The sequence below is a fragment of the Protopterus annectens genome, chromosome 12.part0 (genome assembly GCF_019279795.1).
Source record: "Protopterus annectens isolate FY-2018-M chromosome 12.part0, PAN1.0, whole genome shotgun sequence".
NCBI lineage: Eukaryota > Metazoa > Chordata > Ceratodontiformes > Protopteridae > Protopterus > Protopterus annectens.
This window is the reverse complement of record NC_056746.1, coordinates 1,521,905,135-1,521,930,793: the sequence shown is the minus strand read 5'-3', so window position 1 is coordinate 1,521,930,793 and position 25,659 is coordinate 1,521,905,135. Positions and strand designations below refer to the sequence as shown.

At 40.9% G+C, this 25,659-nt stretch overlaps 1 protein-coding gene across 4 annotated transcripts in view; it reads left to right on the top strand.

Moving 5' to 3' along the window:
• The window catches only part of RSAD1 (radical S-adenosyl methionine domain containing 1), a 2,083,664-nt gene that overhangs the window by 820,371 nt on the left and 1,237,634 nt on the right, over positions 1-25,659 (top strand). The window lies entirely within an intron of this gene.

Sequence of the window (25,659 nt, the reverse complement as noted above, 5' to 3'; positions counted from 1 at the left end):
CTCCAAGAAGAGCTAAACCCAAACATAAAACTACTGTTCAATCTCAGCCTTACTACAGGATATGTGCCCAAAGAGTGGCATACAGCAACAGTGGTCCCTCTCCATAAAGGTGGTGCCTCAACGGATCCTGGAAACTTTCACCCCATAAGCCTAACTAGCTTGGTCTGCAAAGCTATGGAAAGGATCATCATGGACCTCATAAATAAAGATATTGGGGACCTACAGACACTGGATCCTACCCAGTTCGGCTTTAAGGGCAGATCCTGCCTCTTAAACCTGGTTGATTTCTTTGAAACAGTCACCAAGGCCATTGACGAGGGGAAGGTGGTCCACACAGCCTACCTGGACCTCGCAAAAGCCTTCGACACAATACCCCACTCGGGCATTATAGATAAGCTCACCAGCTTAAATATAAACCCCTATGTCACTAGATGGATTGCAAACTGGCTCCAGGACAGAACCCACATGGTTAGAATTGCTGGAGCCATGTCAGACTCCAAACCAGTTACAAGTGGTGTCCCACAAGTCTCAGTCCTGGGACCGCTCTTGTTCGGTATATATTTCTCGGAGGTACAGGCCAACACGGAAGGACTGTGGCTGAACAAGTTCGCAGATGACTACAAACTGGGCGCCATAATCGACTCTCCAGCCGACACAAGCATCCTCCAAAAGGGCCTCATAGAAACAGACAACTGGTGCCAGAGCCATGGCCTCAAGCTAAATGCCAAAAAGTGTATAGTCATCCCCTTTGGCAAAAACAAAGTGCCCACAAATTGCCACATAGGTGGTAATCCATTAAGTACAGAAGAAGTAATTAGGGACCTGGGGACCCAAGTTGATGGCAATCTCTCATTTGACAACCACGTGGCCAAAGTGGTTAGAAAAACATTTTATATAGCCCACCTAATCATGAAGGGATTCACATCTAGATCAGGGAGGTCATCGTGCCTCTTTACTCATCCCTCATCAGGCCCATAATTGAGTACAATGCCCCTTTTGGGATGTACCTTACCAGACACCTGCAGCAACTGGAAAGACCCCAAAAGTACCTCACCAAGAGGATCAAAGGGCTCAAACAGATGCCATATGCTGCCCGGTTAAAGAAACTCCAGCTCTACTCAGTGGCATACCACCTGTTCAGAGGTGATCTGTGCCTGACGTATAAAGCCATGTCCAACCCGAATTAATGGACATGCTGCACCTCAGAAAATCCAAATCCCATCGAGCTACGCGCTCGAGAGACTTGAACCTCAGCACTGAAATAAATAGGACATGCTGGAGGGACAGATTCATAACCCAGAGGCTCCCTTCACTCTGGAATAAAATCCCAGTCCAGGTTAGGCAGAGTCCCTCATTTCCTCTCTTCAAGAGGAATCTTGATGAGTGGATGGGAGATCGTAGGTTTACCCCGGGTATCACTTCTGTGTCACTGTTAGACAGAGGCACAGTATACTAACCTCGAAAAAGGGCATAGCAAAATAAATTTAAAATGGGTGGCGAAAGCATTCTGGCTAGGCTTATAAATGCCCTAGGGCAGATAGCCTAGTATGAACCTATGAACCTATATCGCGCTTGTAATCTGTAGTGATTGATTTGCTTTGGGATATTCTGAATTCCGCTGTAGTGTTGCAGTTGACATTATGCTGTGGTCATGGCTGAAAGGGGCCAAATTGCAGTCCACTTGCTTGGTTAACAAATAATTTGACAGAACATCGATACAGAAAACGCTAAGAACTGAAACATGTGAACACCATTGTATGATTTCAGAGGGTAATTATGCACTTTGGAGGTTGATACAGCATCTCAGAGTAAGTGTTGTTTTCCAAGATTTAACAGTCCTGGAATTATTACACACACACAAAGATTCACAATTGCCTACACACACTTGACTATTAAAACACTTGTGTGCTGAAATTATGCTAAGTTTCTTATAAAAGATAGTCATATTAATTTTGATTAGTTAACAGTTTGAATTGTCATAGTTTCATGGGTGCATACTAGGCTGTCAGTTGAGAAGACCATTAGGAGCTCAGTCACTACAGTTCTCACTTGAACTACAGTGGATATAAAAAGTGTGCACACCTCTGTTAAAATGCCAGGTTTTTGTGATATAAATATGAGACCACAGTAAATCATTTCAAAACTTTTCCCCACCTTTAATAATGACCTGTAACTTGTACAATTCAATTGAAAAACATACAAATCTGTTGGAGGGAAAAAAAAAATAAAACTTACAGTAAACTGGTTGCATAAGTGTGCAACCCTTAAATACTTTGAAGCACCTTTTGATTTAATTACAGCATTCAGTCTTCTTGAGTATGAGTCTATTAGCATGGCACATCTTGGCTTGGCAATATTTGCCCACTCTTCCTTGCAAAAACACTCAAATCTGTCAGATTGCTAGGGCATCTCTTGTGCACAGCCCTCTTCAGGTCACCCCACAAATTTTCTTTTGGATTTAGGTCTGAGCTGTGACTGCACCATTCCAAAACTTTAATTTTCTTCTGGTGAAGCCATTCTTTTGTTGATTTGGATGTATTCTTGGGGTCATTGTTGTGTTGAAAGGTGACATTCCTCTTAATCTTCAACTTTCTAGCAGACACCTGAAGGTTTTGGGCCAAAAGTGACTGGTATTTGGAACTGTTCATAATTCCCTCCACCATGACTAAAGCCCCATTTCCAGCTGAAAAAAGCAACCCCAAAGCATGATACTGCCGCCACCATGCTTCACCATGAGGTGGTGTTTTGGTGATGCGAAGTGTTTTTGTACCAAACATACCTTTTGGAATTGTGGCCAAAAAGTTCAACCTTGGTCTCATCAGACCATAACACATTTTCCCGCATACTTTTGGAGACTTGATGTATTTTGCATGTTTTAGCCAGGCCTGAAAGTTATTCTGTGTAAGAAAAGGCTTCCGTCTTGCAACCCTATCCCATAGTCCAGACATATGGAGAATACGGGAGGTTGTCACATGCAGTGCACAACCAGTACTTGCCAGAAATTCCTGCAGCTCCTTCACTGTTGCTGTAGGTCTCTTGGCAGCCTCCCTGACCAGTTTTCGTCTTGTCTTTTTATCAATTTTGGAGGGACATCCAGTTCTTTGCAACGTCACTGTTGTCCTATGTTTTCTGCACTTTTTGCTGACTGTCTTCACTGTGTTCCATGGTATATCCAATACTGTGGAAATGTTTTTGTACCCTTCTTCTGATTGATACCTTTCAACAGTGAGATCCCTTTGATGCTTTGTAAGCTCTCTGCAAACCATGACTTTTGCCATAGTAGGCAACTGAATAAATGTCGGGAAAATCCTACTAGGACAGCTGAACTTTATTTGGCGTTAATCAGAGTCTCTAATTGGTGGCAGATGTGTACCCAAGAAGACTGAATGCTGTAATTTAAATGAAAAGGTGCTTCAACAAAGTAGTTTGTGTGAACACTTATGCAGCAAGCTTATTGTACATTTTTTTTTTTATATTTTTTCCCTTAACAGGTTTGTTTTTCAATTGAATTGTACACGTTATAGGTCACATTAAACGTGGGAAACGTTTTAAAATTATTTATTTTGGTCTCATTTTTTATAACACAAAAACCTGGTATTTTAACAGGGGTGTGTAAACTTTTTATATCCACTGTATATCTGTAAGGGTCTGAGAAGACAAACCAGTGGTGAATATGCCGATCCCCAGTCATTCATCCCGACTGGTTTTGGTGACAGTTAAGGAACTATTTCGATATGGAGATATCTTACTCTCTAAGTAGGGGATCCCTTGAATGCCACATCTGCCCTGCCAACAAGTTCCTTTAATGTTATATTGTACATTTAGATCACTAGAGTGGATATTTATGGTGTTATCTATTTTAATAAACATGTAAAAGGTCAAGCAGGACAGGATGGATTTTGGTCTTCTAGGCTGAGCTGCTGATACCTTATAGAAGTGCTAGATCATATCCAGCATTTTGTGGGTGACCGAATGCTTTTCAAGTCTGGCATTATGCCTGGATAGGTATGTGCCAAAGAGGTCATTATATGGTATTGTATCATGAGGGTAGTAGTAGCAAGGAACAAAAACTTCCTGAAAAATTGGAGGATGTACATATTAATTGCTTTAAGTAGGATTTGCCTTCCCAATGATAGTTTGATATGTGGTGGTCAAAAGAGAGTTTGTTGTAAATGTTTATCCCTACATATCTTCTACTATAATTCCCTGAAAATAAGACTTTCCCCTGCTGAAAATGCATTGGGGCTTATCAGGGGATGCCTTATTTACCCCCCTCTCGTACAACAATCAACATTTATTCATGTACACAAACTGACATTTATTTGGTACTTTTCTGTTATTGGGCAGCAGTTCTAAATAATGCGTTAACAGTTGTGTGAGAATTCTACATAAACAGTGCAACAAACATTTCAGCTTCAGAATATCTGCACCTTTGCTTTCACAGTGCAATATTTCATGCTTAACAGAAAGTGCAGAAAAATGTCAATACATGTGTATTGGAGGAGGGGAATAAAACTGACAGAAGCAATCCATTCTGTTGCTCCGGTAATGGAAAAGTTATTCAAATACGGTCATGTCATCTTCTGGAACATTGTGATAAGTCTCCAACCCCCGAATTCCATCCTGAATTTCTTGCGACTCCATTTCCTTTAGAGCTATTGGCCCCAATCTGTCATGCCTAGCAATAGAGCTCTCCTTAAATGAGCACTGCTTGTCCAAGTAGCCTGCTCATAGTGCATCAGCAACACAGCTGTCAATGATTTTATTGCATGAATTTTTCACCCAAGTCACAACCTCTTGTAGGCTAGGCTTCACAATGTTTCCATGCTGATTTCAGTGTAGTCCTCATGTTCCATGCGCAAGTGGTCCTTGAATAACTTGTTTGTTGCAATATCGAGTGTCTGGAGATAGCCATCATTCCAGTAGGAATCATTATTTGATCTATTCTTCTTCATGCAAGAAATTTCTTCATGTCTTTAGCGTGGTGAGTGCTGGCTGAATCCCATACTAGCAGACCTCTTTCGCCACCTCTCAAAACAAGTGACAGCGTTACATCAACCCACTTCCTTATAACTGCTTGTGTGCACAAGGCTTTTTCGGTTTCAAGAATGTAAATGCCTGAAACCTGTTCAATCTTATCTTTCTTGCCCTTACTAATGATTAGAGGTGAGGTTTTCTTTCCATCTAGACGAATTGCCAAAATACAGGTAACGTGCACTCTTGTACCTAGTGGAGGAAAGGTAGATTGACGAGGCACCTCTCTGAGCAATTGTTATCCTTGGCCCATAAACACTGCAGTTTCATCCATGGCAATCATGTTGGAGAGTTGGTATTTAGAAAAGTTGATGCCATCAACAAAGGACTTGAACGTATTTGCTCTTTTAATAACTTCATCATCTTCCAGCTTGAACAGTGTTCTAGAAGACAGTTCATATCGCTGAAGGAAGCCATCCAGCCAATGTTGTGATGCTTTGAATTCTTCTGGGGATATTTTTAACTGGTGCCATTGCAAGGGCAAATCCTTGAATGTTAGCCCTGCGCACAACCAAAGCCCTCCTGTTAGCAAGCCATTCACAGATGAGGTCTTCCAGCTCTGGAAATAATGGTTGCCGACCTGATCCACACTTGCACTTCCTAGCATTTCCCTCATCTGTCTGTCTGACTGAGGTTATCATGCGCTGCACGCCATTTTGGACCATTCGGAGATCTAACTTCTCTGTGCAGAAAGCCATCAGATTCTTTCCCCGGAAGTCCTCTATGATTCCTTTCTTGTACTCGATGGAATAGCTCTTTCTTTTTGCATTCATCTTGTCTGGGGGTGGTGGTGGTTAATTGAAAAGTTACGAGACCGAAGTGGCAACACAAAATGGCGGCAGTTAAAAAGACACAGCCATTCATTATCAAGCATGCAAGCTTTACGTGCATTGTCTGTATTTTGACTGATCAAAGTACACCTGCCAGTGTTTATGGGCCAAGGATCTCAACCATCAAGTGAGTGATGATTAGGATTACAGTAAGAATCGTGGAGGACTCGCAGACTTTCTGCAAAGAGAAGGTTGTCCGAATGGTCCGAAAATGGCAAGCAGAGTATGATAACCTCAGTCAACGGGTGTCAATAATATTTTTTAATTCAACACGTCCGTCATGTGTTGACCATCTTAACTGGGGCTCAGTTTTGGGGTAGAGCTTGCATCATGACCATCCTGGAAAACCGTGCTAGGCCTTATTCTTTGGTTACGAAGAAATACGGTATTACAATCATCGCAACTAAAATGAATGAGGATTTTGAGTGCTTACATTAAACTGTATATAGGATGATCGATTACTATTACTACATCATTGTATGCACCTGTGAAAAGGGCAGCAAACCGTAAACAAGATTAGAAAGAAAAAAGCAGTCTATTTGTTTTAGGTATTCCCTTAAATTTGAGATCAGGTGGGGAGTGGTGACGCTTCAACTTTTCTTTCTTCTTCGACAGGTATGGCTAGTTTTGGCCTTTATGACAAGGTACTGCTTAACCCCTCTTGAAAGATAGATAGATCTCTGTATAAATAGATCACGTGACTTGATACAGTCAATGTTCGCACATACATTTTCTTATAACACTGGATTTTGTAGTTCCTTTAGAGTTGGTGGAATCTGTTTCTTGATTTGAGCCATCATTTAGTATTTTTGGTTTAGGCTGCCTAAATTCTGTCTTCGTGTTTCACAGATGGTTTGCCTTCATTATCTTCTTCTTTCAGCTTGTCATGGTTAGGGGTCGCCACAGCGGATTACCTGTCTGCTCATGATTTGCAATGGAGTTTTACGGTGTCTAGTTGCCAGCCCGGCGCCCAACCTCCCGCAGAAGGCACACATGTATGCACTCACGCTTAGGGCCAATTTAGTGTCCAACCCACCTACAAGCATGTCTTTGGGATATGGGAGGAAGCCGGAGCACCCAGAGGAAGCCATGCGACCACAGGGAGGACATGCAGACTCAGCACAGAAAGCACTCCAGCCGAGGATCGAACCGGAGAACCTCTTGTTGTGAAGTGTTTGCCGTCATTGTCTAAATGGTTTAAATATGGATAGATTTAGGATGTTGTGTTTTTTTTTTTTTCTTTTCTTCTCTCCTCTTAACCCAATTATTTCACTCAAAGGTCAAATGCGGTCCATATCTATTGGACAGTGAAGAACTCTTTTTTGTAAATTGTCTTTTAAGAGTCCATGATCTTTCCACTTTAAAATTCTTTATAGTACGGTGCAGTTAAGTTTAATGTAGCTTTCTTGCTGTGCTTAACATTCAGCTATAAGAACAACATCTTTCATAATCTTTTACCTTTTGCTGAATTTTTGCTACTAGATAATTTTGATTTTTTTTCGCTTTATCTAAAATAACAGTTAAGGGAGGTGAAGATTAACAACTTATGGTGGACCATATTCAGTTCAGCAGTTTCCTGCCTAATCTTATCCTGCACCCTTCTTCTTAACTGCATCTTTCTTTCAGTAATGTCTCGTATCTTATGTTTAGCGTTAAAGGCAAACTTTACCTTAGTGACAAAACAGATTTTTTTTTTTAGTTCTGTCTTTGTTTTCTGAGCTATTTTCATATCTCCTACCACTCTGTGTACTTCTTGCAGAATTTAATATAGACATATCAACGTGACACTTTTTTTTTTTTTTTTTACCTTTCATTTTCCCATAATACATTTCACGTCTGCTTTGTATGAGTCATGCTAGACATAAGGAAGTAGTGATGCATTCCCACCCCATTGACATATAGTGAGATTTCTATTAGTCACTGCCATCTTCTGTGCATTTTGTAACAGGACTGCTTCTTTTATTTCTTGAGTGGCCCTCAAGTGTTTGCGTCTCCTAGCTTGTTTTACAGTATACTAAGGATTGAAAGCAATTGGAGGCAATTGGGCTGCTAAGGATAAAGGACTGTCAAATAAAAGCAAATAATGAAAGAAGATAGATGAAATGACCAGCCAGCACAGCAGCCTAAAAGATATTAAAGATGTTTAGTAATTGCTTTTACGTGACGGGCAGTTCTTCAGACCAGTTGACATACACAATAAAATAACTGTGTATACACAATATTAATAAATTAATTGAATGCACATGATTTCAATAAAGGATGTAGACTCTCATTCAGTCCAAAACCCTTACCTGTGTGCATTCGTAAAATCCATCTGAGTTGTACACGTTCTGTAATAATTTCATGATCACCGCTTATTAATTAAAATTCAACAATGTTAAAACATAAAAGTATGTATGTCTCTATTACTATCTGCATGCTTAGCCAGTGCATTAGATGATTTATGCTTCCTGGTGTCTTGTACATGTTTTAAAATTCGTTCTTTAAGGGTACGATTAGTTTTCCCTATATAGAAACGCAGGCATTTGATACAGTGTGCTAGTTAGACTAAATCTGTACTTTTTAAATGCGGACATTGTAGTCAATGTAGGTATGTAAAGGAAGGTGAAGAAATTTGTATACCCAGATGGGTGGGTTGTTAAATTGTCAGATATGGTGCTATATGTGTTTTGGGAACAACACTAACATTATAACAGATGTTGTGAAGAAAAAACTGGCCTATACTAACTTGACCATTAAGAATATTGTAGGAGACAAACTTCTCTTTTAAGGATAAGAAATTTGAAACGTATACTTTGCTATCCTAAAGATTTGAACACAGATCAACGGGGGGGGGGGGGGGGGGTTACAGTTCCTTGCAGGAAATGCAGCTTTTGCAGCTATATTGATTCTAGTGGGGAGTTTAAACACCCAGGTTTTAATAAAGTTTTAAAATTTTAATATAGCAGCTAGTTGTGTCGCTTCTGATGTGGTTTATTTAGTGGTTTGCTCTTGCAGAATGTTTTATGTAGGCAAGACCAACAGACATTTCAGAGAGAATAAGAGAGCATATATATGATATAAAGAAAGGACATCAGAGTAATTCATTAGCCAAGTATATACATACCTCTGGGCATGCACATACATTTAAGTTTTTAGGTATGGCGAGAGTAACGGATGGTTATAGAGGAGGGATGTAGGGAATAAAACCGAGGTATCTGAAGCAAAATGGATAATCAGACTGCGGGTCTATACTAGTTTTGGCCTTGATGACAAGGTACTGCTTAAACCCCTCTTGAAAAGATAGATCTCTGTATAAATAGATCACGTGGCTTGATACAGTAAATATATACATAATTCCTTGTGTTATTACTGTAACAGGCAATGGAGAGAATCATTTTATTTGGAGGGAATTTTTCTGATTGGTTGTTCTAATGCTTTGTATTATTTAAAGCATATGTATGAGTTAAAACCTTTGAACATCTGATGCAGTGTCTCAGCTGTGACACTAGACACCTGCAACAACTGGAGAGGCTTCAAAAGTGCCTTACAAAGAGGATCCTAGGCATTAAATACTTGTCCTATATGGACAGACCCAAAAAACTCAACTATTCTCTGTCTCATATTGCCTACTTAGAGACTATCTCTGCTTGACTTAAAGTCATGTCTGACCCAGCTCTGTTAGAAATGCTACATCTAAAGAAATCCCGATCCCTCCGCACCACATGCTCCAGAGACCTCAACCTTATTGCCGAAATCAACAGAACATGCTGATGAGACAAATTCATAACCCAGAGCCTGCCCATGCTATGGAATAGACTTCCCATACATGTCGAGCAGAGCACCTCACTGGCCTCCTTCAAGAGAAATCTTGAGTGGATGGGAAATAGAAAATTCACCCCTGGGATCACTCCAGTGGCTCTACTCGACAGAGGCACTGGGAAGTAAGGTCGGGTGGCATGATGCCAGGGCTAGGCTTGTAAAGGCTCCAGGGCCATTAGCCTAGTACACGCCTATGAACCTATGGAAGCGCTTACCGCCCTAGAAAACAAAAATGGAGAAAAACTAAGGGTAATACTGCTCAATGCCAGAAGTCTAAACCTCAAGATGCATGCCCTCGAAGCCCTCCTCAGTATGGAGAACATCTATGTCTGTGCTGTGACTGAAACCTGGTTCAAGGCTCCTGAGAGCACCCCAGCACTATCAGGTTATACCTCATATCATGCATTCCGGCCCCAAAATCCGGACCGAACCACAAAAGGAGGGGGAGTATCCATATTCATAAAGGATACCCACACCTCCAGGTTAGTGGCAACGCACAAAGCATTGGAGACCATCCAGGTGCAATTAACCATAGATAAAACTGCCCTACAGTTTGTAACATGCTACAGACCACTTTCTCAAACCCAGGAAACCCACACAGCCTTCCTGAAGACACTGGAGAGCATGAATGTCTCTCCAAACACCATCATATTGGGTGACTTCAACTACCCAAACATAGACTGGGAACATTACTCAAGCCCCAACACCCTAGCCCAAAGGTTCCTTGAGTTCATAAACTCAAATGCTATGGAACAACTAGTCACCATTCCCACAAGAGGAGAAAATATACTAGACCTGATCATCACAAACATGGGGACAAAATGCTCCACACCGGAAGTATATCCCTCATTGGTGAGATCAGACCATAAATTAATCTCACTGGAGATCCACATCCCGCCCCCAACCCAGCAAAAAAGACCACAGTGAAGAACTTCTCAAAAGCAAACTTCACACTTCTTAAGACTGGATTGGTATCCTTCAAGGCCCCCGAGCCAGTGGAAACCACAACCCACGCTGCTGAAACCCTTACAAATGCCTTCTACGAGCACCTCCAGGAATGTATGGATCAAGCAATCCCTAATAAAATCAAGACCCTTTCCACCAAAGGTAGGCGCCCGGTCTGGTGGACTCCAGCCATTAACAAACTCTACAACAAGAGGAGAAAGCTACTACATGACAGAGCAAAATCCCTAAATGGGAAGGCATCTCTGATCAATACTAGCAAAAAACTACGATCACTCATAAAATCATCCAAGGCCAACTTTGAGAGAAAAATCGCTAATGACACAAAAGACAATCATAAAGCCTTCTTTAGCTATGTTAGAAACCTGGGTGGAAACTCCCAGATATGCTCAGAATTAGTCCAAAATGATAAAAAAATCACTGAACCCACAGACATTGCCAACATACTGGCAGACAGGTTCAGTGCAAATTTCTCCCCTCCCTCCCCCCCCAAAAGGAGAAATATCTATCCCACCAGAGTCTAGCCTCCCAAACATCTCAGATGCCCAGGTGAGAGCTGCTCTCTCTCAAGCAAAAAACACAGCATCAATGGGACCGGACGGTGTCCCCGGCTGTGTGCTACATGAACTCAACGAGGAACTAAACCCACACAAGGCTGCTGTTTAATCTTAGCCTTACTACAGGATACGTACCCAAAGAATGGCGTACGGCAACTGTGGTCCCACTCCACAAAGGCGGTGCTTCTACGGACCCTGGAAATTACCGCCCCATAAGCTTGATGAGCCTTGTCTGCAAAGCTATGGAGAGGATCATAATGGAACTCATAAATAAAGACATTGGGGACCTACAGACACTGGATCCTACCCAATTTGGCTTTGTCAAGGGCAGATCCTGCCTCTTGAACTTGGTCGACTTTTTTGAAACAGTCACTAAGGCCATTGATTCACACAGCCTATCTTGACCTAGCAAAAGCGTTCGACACAATACCCCACTCGGGCATCATAGAAAAGCTCACCAGCTTAGATGTAAACCCATACGTCACAAGATGGGTTGCAAACTGGCTCAAGGACAGAACACACAGGGTTAGAGTTGCTGGTGCCATGTCAGACTCTAAGCCGGTCACGAGCGGTGTCCCACAGGGCTCAGTCCTGGGCCCCCTCTTGTTCGGCATTTATTTTTCTGAAGTGCAGGCAAACATAGGGGGATTGTGGCTGACAAAATTTGCAGATGACTGCAAACTGGGCACCATAATTGACACTCCCATCAGACACAGACATCCTCCAGAAAGGTCTCATAGAAATGGATAACTGGTGCCAGAGCCATGGCCTTAAGCTAAATGCCAAAAAATGTATAGTCATACCCTTTGGGAAAAACAAGGTAACCCTAATTACCACATAGGTGGTAATCCATTAAACACGGAAGAAGTTATCAGGGACCTGGGCACCCAAGTTGACAGTAACCTCTCTTTTGACACTCACATTGCCAAAGTGGTTAGGAAGACCTTCTACATTGCCCACCTGATCATGAAGGGATTCACATCCAGATCAGGAGAGGTCATTGTACCCCTGTACTCTTCACTTATCAGACCAATGATTGAGTACAACGCCCCATTCGGAATGTACCTTACCTGACACCTGCAGCAGTTGGAAAGACCCCAAAAGTTCCTCACCAAAAGGATAAAGGAGCTCAAACATATGTCATACGATGCCCGACTGAAGAAACTCCAGCTCTTCAGTCGCATACTGTCTGCTCAGAGGTGATCTGTGCCTGACATACAAGGCCATGTCCAACCCGGAATTAGTGGACATGCTCCACCTCAAAAATCCAAATCCACCAGAACCACGAGAGCAAGAGACTTAAACCTCAACACGGATATAAATAGGACGTGCTGGAGGGACAGATTCATCACCCAGAGGCTCCCTACACTATGGAACAGAATCCCAGTCCATGTGAGGCAGAGCCCCTCACTAACTCTGTTCAAGAGAAATCTTGACGAGTGGATGGGAGATCGTAGGTTTACCCCGGGAATCATCTCTGTATCACTGCTGGACAGAGGCACAGCAAACTAATGGGTATAGTATTCTCATCCTAAGGGGTGGTGAAAGCCACACACACTCTGGCTAGGCTTATAAAATGCCCTAGGGCAGATAGCCTAGTATGAACCTATGTGAGAATTTTAATAAGTTTGTATACTGCCTCATTGCTTTTTTTTTTTTTTTTTTTTTTTTTTTTTTTTTTTTACTGTATCACGTTGTATTTCTTCCATTCCTTTCTTTTTGGCTGAAATTAAACACTGGAGTTCCACTGTTGTCATGTAATAGTAGTTGGGTGCTGCTAAAGCCTTCTGCTACAGTCCTTTCTTTAAAGTAAAGGAATAATTGCAAACACAGCAGTTTGCATGGTGATATTCCACAGAATTGGCATTGTAACAGTTTACTGGATGGGAGGGGAGTTGAATTTGTTGCTGTTAAGACCTCTCTAAATTAAGCTGCAGCTGAGGAAATGGCTTTGCACCTGTTTCACCCTTTATATGTCTGATTCAGATGTAGCAGCAGTTCAGAAGGTCAAAGTTCTGCAGTAGATAAAGAGGTTCTGCAGGTAATCGTACATTGTTATTTTAACCACCAGTAGCTTTTTCATTTAGTGATTTTGCTGTGCAGATGCGCACAAATTTTAGCATTCATTAAAACTGATTTTTACATTATTTGAGCTAGGCTGAAGTCAGTACGTTTGGAACGTCTGTTGCTTTAAACGCAAGTAGAAATTAAGTGTATTGGCTAGTCGCACTAAAGTCCTTTTAAGTAATGCTTAAGGTTAGGGATTTGGTAAAAGAGCGACCGCCAAATGCATTGTATGCTGTAAATCAGGAAATCAAGATGAGGTAAAAGATTTGGAATAATTTAAGTGGTTAATTTATTAGTAGACCTCAATGTTGTGAAGGTAGCATTGTTTTAAAACTGAATAGGAAGGAGAATCAGGCAGTGAGTGATCCATTCAGAGAACAAACCCCAGATAATCAGATGGGGGGGGGGGTCCTGGTTAGGTTACTTTCCTAACTATAAGAACCCATCGTGTGCACTAGCTGAGTACTGTACTGCTTAAAAAGACACTCTGGGTTCACCTGTACAGAGATTGCCTAATGCAGGAAAAGTACTTTTATGAATTTCCTTCCTTTCCTTCAATTGCATAATTTTAAATGCTGTCTTCCACATTTAAGTGTTTGCCTACATATTAATAAGTAGATGGCTGCTCATTGCATTTATTGTAAAGAGTTATGAATGTTTTAATTGAATTTATTTATAGTTGTGAAACTTTCCCTGAACATTTGCTACGGATGGGTTCTACCAAATTTGTATTAATATAAATATAACTTACTGAAGAGCAGCAATTCAATTGTATGAAAATGTCTCCTCTTTGTAAACTGAAAGAATGTTTTTTATGCAGACTACTATCATGGCAGTGGAGTTTGATGGAGGTGTCGTAATTGGGGCTGACTCCCGGACCACAACTGGGTAAGAAATGGAGTGCGTGTCTTGCTTCTGTGTGTGTTTTTTTTTTTTTTTTTTTTTTTTTTTTTTTTTCTTAATACTAATGACTATTGTATGTCTGCGTTATATTTAATTACTGCCTTAAGTCACGGCAGCAGCACATCTGTTTTAGAGTGTGTGTATGTTTATAATGTATATTGTCCCCAAGTTGTTAGAAATAAAGCAAGTGTTTTGTTAGGCCACTTAATCACTCAACCCATGTGCATTCACGTTCATGGTAGTGCCTTCAGAAAAATTCTAATTAGGTGGCTAGCAATTCATAGTGCTTATAAAGGCAGTAAGAATTGTGTTTTCTCCTTTACTTGTGTAATATATGCATATTTAATTAGCTGTTGTCTTTAAGAATTTAAATGTTCTAGCGCAAGTGTTCGTCAGAGTAAAACTTTGGGGTTGGTTAACAGTGTTGTGTAATTTATTTTCTGGGTCTAATGTGTTCTGAGTCAGTTCTTAAGATCCTGATTGATTATGTATTTCTTAAAATAAAAAATGTGTTATACTCTGAACTGGGTATGGTCAGAGGTGGTGTAGTATTTCATGTCTGTGTGTCAAACTGCTCAAGAAACATGCTTGGTCATATTTTGGTAATAGCAGTATTATACATTCTCACTTTTTGTCTTTGTTTCCTTATTGTTTGACTTTCATTTTACACTTGTTTCTTTGTCTCTGATATAATTTTGTAGAGGGAGTCATACCTTTTAATTGTCCAGATTTTTTCCTCATTTTTGTTCTACTCATCATAAAATTTGTGTGTTTTTTTTTCAGGAAAATCATTGAGACCTGAAGTCATTAATTAATGGTAGACAGTTCAGTTTTACATTTCATGTCATTCAGAAAGTGCATGCTTTTGCAAAATCTTTTCTAGCACCTTTCTAAGTTTTGTCACAACTTTAAAATCTGTTTCTATTTTGGGCCTTTGTCCCCTCATTATATTTGTCTTTGTCCTTATTTCTAGTGCAAAGAGGTTGAGAGGTATGGTGGTGGTGAGAGGATCATTTACTGTGATTTTTGTCTTGCCACCTGCCTGCAAGGAGAACACTGATATTTTCCTGTATTTTTTTTGGCACACATCTTTTATTGCTTTTCTTTATTTGAAATTTTTTTTTTTTTTTTTTTTTTTTTTTTTTTTTGTTGTGGCCATCTTTGTATCAGCATTTTAAGGCTTGAAAAAATATCTGAGTTAGTTGCCTTTTTTTTTTTTTTTTTTCCCTCCAAACTACGGACTGCAGTTAAATCCACATTTGAGAAATCTTGACACTTGTGATTAATAGGTGTTACTTAGGCTGAGCTCACTTTTGCTGCATTTGCGCATTTTTTAAGACTTAGAATTAGTGTCATTGATATACCACACACACCACACACATGTGCTCTCTCCTTCATTTAGCTGCATTTGACATGCATTGTGTATAATGCAAATTGCTGGAACAAACAAGCAAATTAGGGGCAGGAAACTTTCAAAATCAAATCCATATTCACCCTCAACCGTTTCTTCTATTTTTCCACATTGGGTCGTCGAGCAAGTGTTCACACAATGACAGAAAATCTGTGGAGTAATATGAAAATGTTTGCCTTATGGTGGAATTTGCAGGGTTTGATTAATTGGTAGGACAACTACTTAATAGAAAAAAGTGTAGCATTATTTCATAGTTAAGTTTGAAACATCTGCTTTTATTCAGGTTCAGAACTGGGTAGGCTCAAGCTGTTATCTGAGATGCGATGCTGGGTATCTCTGACTGGTTAGTCACAGTTAAATATCAGTTTATATAAAAGTTTTTAAATGGCTGTAGCTACGGTCAATTACTGTACTCCTCTTGGTCATGTAACAGATGATCAGGCAATGAGAGCGTTCACAAATAGGGGGTGGGGGAGAAACAAGTTCAGGAATAAAATGAATGGTGTTATTTCTGTGTGTGACAGTGTTGGATTTAAGGAGAAGAAAAAATACTTTCTGGCAAAAAAAACTTTGACATTTGTGTGGAGTTGTCCTTTAGTGAATGCTTAAGACACGCAAGAAATAATTGCATTCATTTGTGTGTAATATTACACATGATGGGCGGGGGGCTTGTCCATGTAACTTGTGTACAGTGTTGGCTGTGCTTTTCTGAAGGTATGGATGAATGTTATAGCCACCTATATTTGTTTTATTTTGTTTAGATTTGTTTACTTGGGTTGAGCCCTGTTCCAGAGGGACCATTTTCAGCCCGGGTATGGGTGTAAAGGCACAGTAGTTTAAATACAAGCAAGTAAAAAAAGTAGTTTCATTAACATGGACAAATTAAAGTAGAAGTACAATAAAAGCATACTGGCACAACATTTACAGTAATTCCAGTGTGGTGTTGTGTTGTACAATATACACAGTGGAGTGAGAATATTTTGGATGAACGTAATATGTAGAAAAGTATGCCAAGGAGGCTGCCAGCTATTGAGTGACGCAGCGTTAACTGCAGTGTATAATACAATTCCAGTGCTGAATGGCATATTATACACTTGATCAGAAATTCAGTATTTGCGGTAAGAATGCATCTGCTTTTAGAAGGGATAGCTGGAATGTTTTACAATATTCTTGAGGCTCCAAGACCAATCTAAGTACTTTTTCTTTTATTTTCACTTATTTTATTGCATTTGCACTTGCCTATTCATTTTTATCTGTGCCTTGTAGTTAATTGATCATATTTGCACTGTTTTAAAGCAGTTTACTATTAACTGTACTTCATTGCTGTTTACTGCAATTCATTAGTGTGTAACTGCATTTTATTGCATGTTTTTATTTATTATTTTACATTTGTTAACCAGGAGTGTCCACTGGGCCAAAATGAGCTGGTTTTCAGTGGAGGCCTGGGGAGAAAAGCTCCAGGAGACATTATAACAGTAGAATTGACATCAATACAACAGTAAAATTACCAAACAACAAAGTCAAAATTGGAGTAAGAACTACTATTGGATAACAGCAAGTTAATATTCCTTGTCTATATGGTAAAGACATTATAATCATTAAATAGGTCATAGTGTAGTATGAAGTATAAGGAAGGAAGAGGTGATGACGGTGAGTATTTAAGAGGAGAATAAGAGTAGAATAGTGTTAAGTCAGAGTGTAGAAGGGAACATTGGAGGATTTTTGTGTGCAGGTGTGGGAGGTAGAATGTGAAATGAGTAAGAGGGTGACAGTAGTGGGGGAAGATAGGTGGATCGATAGTGAAGATGGGTGAGATAGTAGTAATGGTGGGGATCAGGTTATATGGGGTGTGGAGTAGGAGCACTGCCAGTGGGTAGTTAGAGATGTAGGGTGCTTTTGAAGGAGGTAGCATCAGTGATGGATCTGATTCCTGATGGGAGTGAATTCCAGAGTTTAGCAACGTAGAAGGAATAGAGCCTGACCAGTGGGGAGTTAAGGTTTTTGAACTACTAGCAGGGTCTCATTGTTTGATCTGAGGGATCTGTTTGGGTGGTATTGAGTTAGTGATGAGCAAAGGCCTGGACAGTTGAGAGGTTTATGTATATTATTTTGTGGGCTATGGTAAGCTGTTGATATGGGAGGTGTTGTGGTAATTCAAGCCATTTTAGTGTGTGAAGTGAGGAACAGTGGTGGGAGGAGTAGGTGGCATTGGTTGCTAATCTTGCGATTTTGTTATAACAGATTTCCATTTTGATTTTTAGATGTGCAAATGTGCAAGTGTTTGTCTGTATAGGGTTCCTAGCTTTTGGTGTGTTTTTTTTTTTTTTAATGTTGTGAATATGATCGAAGGCTAAGCCTTCATCAGTGGTAACGCCCTAACAGTTTTGTATGTGGGACGACTTTGAAGGTGGTTTTGTTGAGTGAGTAGATTTTGAAGTTGGGTTTGTTGTGCTTTCACTCAAAAAAGTTTGATTTTGTTTGGGTTGAGTGCAGTTTTCAATGGACGAGAATGCTTGCTGAGTGTGTGTGAGGGAATATACGTATGGTTGTGGCAGTGCAGATTATAGTTGTCATTTGCATATTGAATAACAACAGTTGGGAACACGAGTGAAAGTCGTTTGATAAAAAAAATACTGAAAGAAGGAATGAAGAAAATGACACTGTTTTTCCATACTGTGGCTTCTGTTTTTGTATGCAAGTGGTTAATCTGTGATTTTAGGAGTTGTACTGTGTTCTTAACCCTTAAATTGAATAGCATAGACTGGATATAGGTTTGCTGCATCCAGAACAGTTTGTTTTTGCCTTCTGAGTTTCTGGTAGCTATCTTGTGGTGTTAGTGGCTTATCTTTTCTGCTAGTAAGAGGAGCAGGGCTGCCTCTACCTTGCCTGGCACAAGCTGATTGGTAAAGCAGGGGCTAGCATGATTGGCTAGATTTTTGTGCCACTAACCCTGCCTTGAGCTCTTTTGGGCTTGTTTGCATGTCGCACACCACAGCTGCATTGTTTTTAATCCATTGAGAGGTATTCCATTTACAAACTTTCCCTTTGTAGCACTTGTGTGATCACCTAGTAGTACTCGTCTTAGACCTTCCACCCTTTGCACCCTTAGCTCTTTCTCTGGTCTCTCCATCAGATTTTGACAAATATGGATGGACAATTTCCTATGGTTTTTCCTGCCAGTCTGGTTGATATGGGCATCCTGAGACAGTGTAACAACTGCCCTCTACTACTACCACCTAGGAACACAGTTTGAGAGATGTGTTTACATTAAAAACCTAGAGTTTATGCTGTCTCCCTCGCAAGCCTGTATATCTGGCACTGAAGTTTGTCAACATAAACACCACACCTCAGACACCACCCACACTTGCACAGTACACACCCACATATGCGGAGGTCCTTAACAAAAACATACCCAAACAAAAGAGACCTCCGAGGCAAAAACACACTAACTTCACTGTCCATCGCATCACACACAGTCCATACACCTGTCTCACAGCCACTAAGACCTAACCATAAGCCCAACATATTAGTCATATGAGACTCCATTGTGAGGCCAACAGATGTGCCCCTCACCAGGCTGGATAAAGAGAGAGGCACGGTTAGTTTGTCAGGTGCCAAAATCTGCCACATCACCCATGCACCGTCTCTCAACAACAGGTACTGTTATGACTCTGAGATGTACCTCCCTGGACTGTGCGAATAGAGACATAATTGAGTTCGTTGAATGTGTCCCAGGCAGGTATGTCCCTAGCCTTAAGCAGCATTTTACTGTCACCCAGAATGATTCCTCAGTGCAAACAGAAAATGATTGATTTAACAATTAGCTTAGTTTCTGGTGTCATTCCAAGGGGATTCAGCACTTAGCCTGGGAAGACATGATCGACAGACCACGATGCTTTGCCAGAGATGGCCTGCATCTGTCTCCCTTGGGCTTCAGTCTTCTGGCAAAGGATTTTGCCTCCCCCATCATGCCTTTTTAGGCATTTCCATGAGGTCAAAAGTACCAACATGAAAGTGTCATCAAACCAAATTATAGGTCATGCTGCTAAATGCTAGGAGTCTAGACGTGAAACTGCACTCATTGCAAGCATTCTTTAACCCTGGAAAATACTGACATTTTGTGCAATCACAGAAACCTGGTTCAAAGCTGGGGAGAACACTCCAGCCATGCCAGGTTACTCCATCCTATCATACATTCATACCCCAAACAGTGGGCGGCAAAGCAGAAGGAGGTGGAGTTGCAGTATATATTAGACACACACCTCCAGGCTGGTCAGACAGTATGATGCACTGGAGACACTCCAGGTGCAGTTAAACATTGACAAGACCCCTATTCAAATCATAGCTAGCTACAGGGCCCCAACTTTGACTGAAGATGCCCACTCCTCCTATCTGGATACCCTAACCCTAACCCCCCCCCCCCCCCCCGCTAGGGTCAAACAAAAAAACCTTCTCACATTAGATTTATAACGTCCTGGGGGAAGGTATAAACAGCATCACAGCCCCCTCCATAGTAACTGGCATATATGTCCAAACCTACACCAAAGTACTGTACGAGCATTTATATAGCTGCATGAAATCAGGAATACATGACAGGACAAAATCATCATCCTCAAGGAAGGGTAAACCTGTCTGGTGGACATCCGCAATAAATAAACTGTATAAGTAAAAGAAAACAAAATTGCTGCCCAGGGTCAAGAAGGACCTGGTGCCTAATTGGAAGCAATCCGTCCTTAGCCTGAACAAGCAAATAAGAGCAATAGTTAAATCCTCCAAAGCAAAGTTTGAGTCCACATCATCTAAAGACGGTCATAAGGCCTTCTTCACATATGTCCGCAATCTCAAAGGAAGCAGTCCGAGATGCTCAGAACTGTTGGTTAAGGACACCACATGTATAAATGCCGTGGATAGATGTAGCTGTGGATAGATGTTGCCAATCTGCTGGCAGACAGGTTCAGTGAAAGCTTCACCACTCTACCTCCCCATCAGTAAATCAGGACATCCCTAGCACCTGTCCTCTCCCTTTATCTTTAGGGAGCAAGTCATCACTGCCCTTTCAAAGGCAAAAAATACAGCGTCCATGGGACCCGATAACGTTCCAGGCTGTGTCCTACATGAACTCAGACAGGAACTTGCAGCACCATTAGGCACCCTGTTCAACAAAAACCTGAGTACCAGTTTTGTCCCAGTAGAGTGGAGGGCTGCCACTGTCATCCCTTTGCACAAAGGTGGAACATCCGCCAATCCAGGAAATTATAGACCAGTCACCCTACCTAGCCTGGTCTGCAAGACCAAGGAATAGATTGCCAGTGTCCTTTGTAATGAGGTTGACGATTATCTCCAAACACTCAGTCCCACACAGTTTCATCAAGGGGAGGGCATTCCTTTTAAATTTGGTCGACTTCTTTGAGACGGTCACCAAAGCCATGGATGGGGGAAGACTATGCACACTGCCTACCTTGACCTGGCCAAAGCCTTTGATACTATTCCCCACTTGGGTATAATAGATAAACTGTCATAACTAGGCATCAGTCCATACGTTACCAGATGGGTAGCAAACAGGCTGGCTGACAGAATCCACCTAGTCAAAATAGGAGAAGCCACATCCAAGTAGTAGACCCGTAACGAGCAGTGTATCCCAGGGATTGGTTTTGGTGCATCTGTTTGAGTTGTACTTTTCTGAGGTGCAGGCCAAAACCAGTGGACTATGGCTGACCAGGTTTGCAAATGACTGCAAGCTGGGCGCTGTCATCTATTCTGCTACTGATGTGGACATTCTCCAAGATGGTCTCAGCCAAACAAATGACTGGTGCCAGAAACATGGCCTCAAACTGAATGCCAAAAAGTGCATCATCATCATCCACTTTGGGGCAAGTGACGTCTCCACAAATTATCACATGAAGGACAAGGTCCTAAGCATGCAATCAATTGTGAGGGACTTGAGCACCCAGGTTGATAGCAAACTGACTTTTGACCACCATGTTGCATCTGTTGTACAGAAAGCTTTCTATGTTGCCCACCTCATTAGTAAGGGTATCTCATCCAGGGACAAGGTCATAGCATCCCTGTATTTTTTCCTTATAAAACCAGTTATTGAGTAAAATGCCCCTTTCGGCATGTACCTCACAAAAGCACATGCAGCAGCTGGAGAGACCACAGAGATTCCTCGATAGGAAGATCCAGGCCCTCAAACATCTACCCTACACAGGCTAAAAGCCCTGTCCCTCTACTCAGTCTCATGCAGACTCCTCATAGGTGATTTCTGTCTGGCATACAAAGCAATCTCGGACCCAGTCTTAATGGGACTGCTACATATCCACAAGTCAAGCTCCAAATGATCGCTATTGGTCTGTCATTATTAAACTCTATATCCGCCACCTTTGTGCAATAGTATGATGTTTTTTTTTCCCCCACGGTGATGGGGTGTATCTTTCTGCTATCTACTTATTAATTGGTATGGACACAGAGAAGGTTATGACTTCTGCGGCCATTTTAGGTAGTCTGATGGTAGTTGGTCCACAGCTATGTAAATAGTTTTTAGTTTAAAGAGCAACTTCATTATGAGCGAGGTGGGTTCTGGGCTAAAATTGAAGAGCTGTTGGTGGTTTTGATTGGCTCCGGGGTAGAGAGGGGGCAGATGTAAAGAGAATATTGATTCCTATAAACTAGGAATTGAACTGTGTAGGGATAGTCTGCCGCTATCTACTTGTATTGTTTTAAGTGCATTCCATTTATATTGTTTGTGCATCATTGAAAATATAGTTGCTGAAATTGATTGTGTTTCGTATTTGATTGTAGATTATATGCTTATCTAAGTTACGGTGAGTTCTGATGGCATATGTTGGCGTGTATGTGATCACTTAAGCTATCTGAGAGGCCGCCTACTTTTGTCAGTTTGTCTGGCTTATTTGTAAGGATCCAGTCTAATGTTGAGTGGCTCCCAGCAGCTCTTACGGCTTATTTCTGAATTTCTGTAAATGAAAATACTTTTTCTCCATTTACCCTTACAGATGGGTTTACCTGCAAACGTCTGCTGCTGTTTTGTTGAGTCCACTTCTGCTCTCTTAGACAGCAATAGATGCTTCAGCAGTCAGTCTTCTAATGGAAGACTGGGATTTAAAGCTGGGGTTGCACCTCCTCACTCCAATAGAGAGAACACCCTGAAGATCACCTAGGGTGATCCCCCCCCCCGTGTCTTGTGGCATTACTGGGATGAAAGGACTTAAAAATTATCTGAATAAGTTTTACTTCTGGATTCACCCAAAGGTATTTTTCTTGGTCCATTTTATTCACCCCAGACAGTTGGAATTTTCGTCTACTTTAGAGACGCTGTGAGTCTGGTTTATGAATTTGTATAGATGATTCCTACACCACCTGCACACTTGTTTTTGTCTCGTGCCCAAGTATGTTTTATCATGAGGGTGATCTCATTCTCCTTTATTTCTTTTTTTAACCAAGGTTCAGTAGCTATGACTACATCGAGTGTATGTGGCAAGGTAGGCATGTATGTCATGGATTTTGTTGCACATACTACTTAGGTTCATATTTAGTAAGGTGAGTTTAGGTTCTGTTTTTTTGTTGAAGTGTTAGGTGACTGATTTATTTTGGAGTTAGAAGTGATTGTTTTATGAACAGTGGGACCTGTGTTGGAGTGAAGATCTCTGATAATTGTTTTTTATTGATATTTTGTAGAAGGAAGTGTGTGGCCAGTTAGATTTTGGTCTTGGTTTGGTATTTGATCATAGGTTGATACTTAGTTTTGAGGTATTTAGCGATACAGAAATGATGTGGTTTGTTTGTAAAGGTAGGGTGTTGTGGAAAAAGGCTGGGTAGATGTCTATATTCTTTGAGAACTGGTTGAAGTCCCAAGTATTTGAAGGAGGTAGAATTGATAATTGGTGATGAAGGCTGGTAGAGTGAGGAGGAATAGTAAAATAGGGGCATTGCATTTAATTTGGGTGTTGAAAATTAGGATTAGAAAATGTTAGGAGGGTACTGGGTTAGTTGTAGAGGTAATGTGATAGCTATAAGGGGGCAAGGAGTAGGACAGTTTGAGAGACTCTTGGTTGGGAAACTAGAGTAGGTGTTACTGTTATGAGTAACACCCCCAACATGAGGATGCCCAATATGAGGATGCTTGACTAAAAGGTATCTCTTTTGTCATTGGTTCCCTTGAGTTCTCAAATTTTTAAAGTGTTGCTTTACCCTGACAGTTTTTGGCAGTATGGTCCAGAATATGTTTCTTTAGCAGGTAATGAATGGGCAGCACTAATATCGGAGACAACAGGAGCAAACTGGATTGCAAATAACATTTGAGGGTGGATTCCTTTATGATGGTGGCCAATACAAGCCTTGAGCACATTGTCAGGATAACTATTCTTTACATTATAGTTGTGGAGATTACAATAGGTTCCTTTCAGTGTGTGGTGAGGCATTGTTTACACGCTGTAGTGGGTGACACCTGTGAGGTGGAAGCTTCTGTTTAAACATCAGTAAAACAAATTAATACTGTCTAATTCTAGGTGGCCATCATGAAGTACTGGAGCCTGAGAAAGTGTTGCAGTGCTTCAAGAGGTTGGCCGCTCCTTATAGCCACTCTTAAAGTTAGTTTAGTTTAAAAAGGTCATTTTTTTTATTATTAAAAGGCAGTCTTTCAACATGATTTTGAATGTATTGGTTATCGCCTAGTAATTTTGGCAATTTTTGTCCCTACGTAAGGATAAGAATGTCTAGCAGATGTGTATGGAGTAATAAGAGCTACAGGAGATGCTGGTTGATGTTGCCCTCTCCCTACCGAATCAGCATTGAAAACATTAACTAATGACTTGTAATGAGGTTGTGGATGTCCAAGATGGTTGGGGCTATGGAAGCATTAAGACTAAAACATGAAAGTGGTGTTTTTGGCTTCAGAATCATTAAGCAAATTCAATATGCAGAGGATGATGCCAGTCAACTTTTGACAATATGCTGTATGATGCTGTGCTGTTGCTTGAAAAAGATTTATCTGAAGTTCAAAATAAGTCTGGAATAAAGCAGGCAAATAGAAAGATAACTGAAAAACAAAATGGAGAAGAAACCACACAGTAGCACAGAACGAAATTTCGTTCTGTGCTACTGTGTGGTTTCTTCTCTATTTTGTTTTTCAGTAGTCTGTTTTGCCTGTTCAGTTTACAAATAGAAAGATAAGGCAAGAAGGTGCAGTTTGTGAATAGGTGGAGCTGAAGGAAAGGCCTGGTTCTGAATGTTTGAGTTTGTGAAAAATGGATTGGTGGGCAGACTTTTCTGAGAGATGTTGGAAATGGAAAATACATGTAGACTGCTTATAGCCTGTCTACATCTGAAGCCATCAGGAGTTTATGGTTGAGGAGGAATGATTTTAGAGTACTACAGTTGAAGGAAGGCCAGTAACAGTGGAGTGTTTATTTCTTGGAGACTACTTTGCAGCAACGAACAGAGTTTTCAGATGCTGTAAAGGTGTCCGTGATGCATGCTGTTACGAGTTGCTGTTCCGAGTCATTTGAAATGTATTTCCCTAAGGGGATGCTGATGTTTACTACTGCTCAGTCAGTAAAAGATGTACTGCAAGGTTTATCTTAGTCTGTGGCTTATATGAACAAATCGGTAGTGGAATCAGAAAAGGACAGACACCATCTGAAAGCTGTTTAACTGGACAAGGACCTGGAGTGATAAAATGAGGTGGAAACTGTTATGTCCCCCATAGGAAAACCACTTGGAAGAGACGTTTGTTGGGATGATTGAAGTGACTTGAATCAAATTCCAAGATGCGAATATGGTTAAAGTTTGAGGAACTGTGTGAAGAATGTTCAAAGTAAACGTGCAGTGTGCATTGCTGAGGTTTGACAGCTGGTGTAGCATGACAGGGCTCAGTTTATTAGATTATCTAAGCAATAAAATGGCACAGATAAAATTCTGCCATTGGTGAGTCTGCACTGAGCATTAGGGTGTTTGGGCATCAGTGAACTTAATCTGTGCTGTTTACTTACTTTGCATGCTCACTGGTACATTCAGATTCATCTGTCTGCATTTGGATAAAGATTTAGCAACATTTGGAGTGCTGTTTTATGTGTTAAGA